Here is a 2,378-nt window from a genome sequence, read left to right on the forward strand (position 1 = left end):
TGGAGGTCGATGGGGAGGGCATGGGGTAGTGGCAAGCAGTTTTGTGTATGTAAGAATGAGAGGGGTGAGGCAGGAGATGTGGCTGAACCAGTGAGAGTGTGTATGGGCAGGGAGGCAGCTCTGTGAAGGCCTCCTGCAAAAGTCAAAGCACCTGCTATGCTCCAGACATCCTTCTAGGCTCTGCATACCTGCTCTCACTCAATTCAAACCAAGGCATTTGAACTTTACTCTGGAGTGTTATCTCTGCTCCCCATACCAGCTATTCTCTTTATGGGCCTCAGTGCCTGCATCTGTAAATTGAGGGAATTGGGCTAGTAGGTCTCTGAGGTCTCTTCCAGCTTTGAGAGTAGGACCCTCTTTGTGTAAAGCAAGGGGACAGCTTGGTATACAGTATATGCTCAATAGTATTTTCTGGATGGATGAATAAAACACCAGTCCCTGGGACTGTTCTGTGGTCAATCTCAGACTCTTAGCAAGAGATGGGCTTCAGGGAGGGTGGGAATCAGCTTTGACCCTTCCATTTTTCAGGGAGGGAACAGGGTATCCTGGGTATGAGAGGCAGCATGGTGTAGTGAAGGGACTTGTCCAAGTGGCAGAAAGGATGAAATATATGGGGATTAGAAATGAGGGCTTGGGACCTCCAGTCTAGCCCACTCTCAGCTACACCACACTGCCCTTCCTCAGAAAAACAGGGCAGAATTATGGTGAAGGAGAGCGCTGCCCAGGGCCTTGGGAATAGGGCTCTGTGAGGATACAGAGGAGGGGCAGCCTGACAGCCTGGAAGGCTTTCAGAAGAGGTGGCACTTGGCATGGGTTTTGAAAAACAAAGACTTGTATAAGGAGAGCTGGGTGAGGGACACACAGCTCCTCATGGGTGGTTTTACAGGTTTACCTATGGCTTCATTATTTACACACACACACACCCCAAATGTAGATATGGGCAAACACTCTACAAACATAATTGCAATTACACATTATGCAAAACCACATACAGTTACGCAGTCTTATAGAAAAAACTTACATGTATACAGGCAGACTGCTACACACTTAAACATATAAAAGTCAGTCCTATTTAGCCACTCTTGGAGACAATTGCAGTTACATAGGCAGATGCACAAAAGCACATATCCAGACATGTAAATAGACATAGTTATACTGATACAGGCACACAGTCACATATAGATGATCACATAGAGAGGACCCACATGTTCAGGGTCTCGGATAAAAGAACTACACAGCCACATTCAAGTGTGCAATTACAAATGCCCAATCACATGCCCCCCTTCAAGGCCATACAGAGGCATAAAGTGGAGGGGTGGCAGGATGGAGTAGTAGATATTGGAGTCAATCTGATCACTTCTCGGCCTTTTGGCCAAGATCAAGTTTGGAGTCAATCTGGATTTGAGTACTAATTCTGTGTAGCTTATTGCTGTTTGACTCTGGATGAGTCAGTTGACTTCATGGAACCTCAATTTCCCCATCTATAAAATGGGAATGATAAAAGGACCCACCTTACAAGTTTTTTTTTTTTTTTTTTTTTAAGATTTATTAATGCATACAAGAAGTGGGGTGTAGGTCAGAGGGGTGTGTGTGTGTATTTACCAGAGACAGAGTGAGGAGCAGAACAGGGAGATCTACTGGAATACACTGCTGAGGGGAGCCTTGGGGGAGACAGGTCAGGTCTGCTACACCATGTGGGTCAGTTCCCTAGCCTGGGATCGAACTCATGCCGCAGTGGCTGGCAGCGTTGACTTTAACCTCTGCACCACCCAGGAGGCCCACAAAACTTTTGTGGATGAAACGAAATAATGCTTGAAGGCAATTATCACGGTGCCTAGCACATAGTGAGCACTATGTAAAAGGGTGTTACGATTATTTTGACCATTACACAGAACCAGATCCGTACATTTGTACACACAGGCACGGGGCCAGGTGATGCACGTGGCACGTGACACAGAGGTGGTGGGCCCTGGCCGCAGCAGGCCCGCCTCGTGGAGCCTGGGCCCTAGCTCTTTAGCTCCACTGCAGTCCTCAGAGGGGCGGCCTCCGCCGGGAGGGGGGCACCAGCCGGCCCCACCGCGGCATGCGGGGCCTTTTCCGGGGCGCCGGCCCGGGCGGGCAGCTCAGCCGATCTCCCTGGCCCCGGGGGGCGGGGCCGACGGGACGCGCGCCAGGCCCCGCCCCTCGCCAGGCCCCGCCCCTCGCCAGGCCCCGCCCCGGCCCGGCCATTGGCCGCAGCGGCCGGGGGTGTGGCCGCGCTGGGCCGGGGGCGCCTGCGGTGGCCGCTAGCGCGTCTCGCTGCCTCCCTCCCGGGGCTGCGGGCCCGGCGGCCGGCTCGGTGGGCCGCGCTCGGCTTCCGCGCCGGCTCCGCGCCCGCC

This window comes from Talpa occidentalis, unplaced genomic scaffold, assembly GCF_014898055.3.
Source record: "Talpa occidentalis isolate TD23 unplaced genomic scaffold, MPIMG_talOcc4v2.1 talOcc4.9, whole genome shotgun sequence".
Lineage (NCBI taxonomy): Eukaryota > Metazoa > Chordata > Mammalia > Eulipotyphla > Talpidae > Talpa > Talpa occidentalis.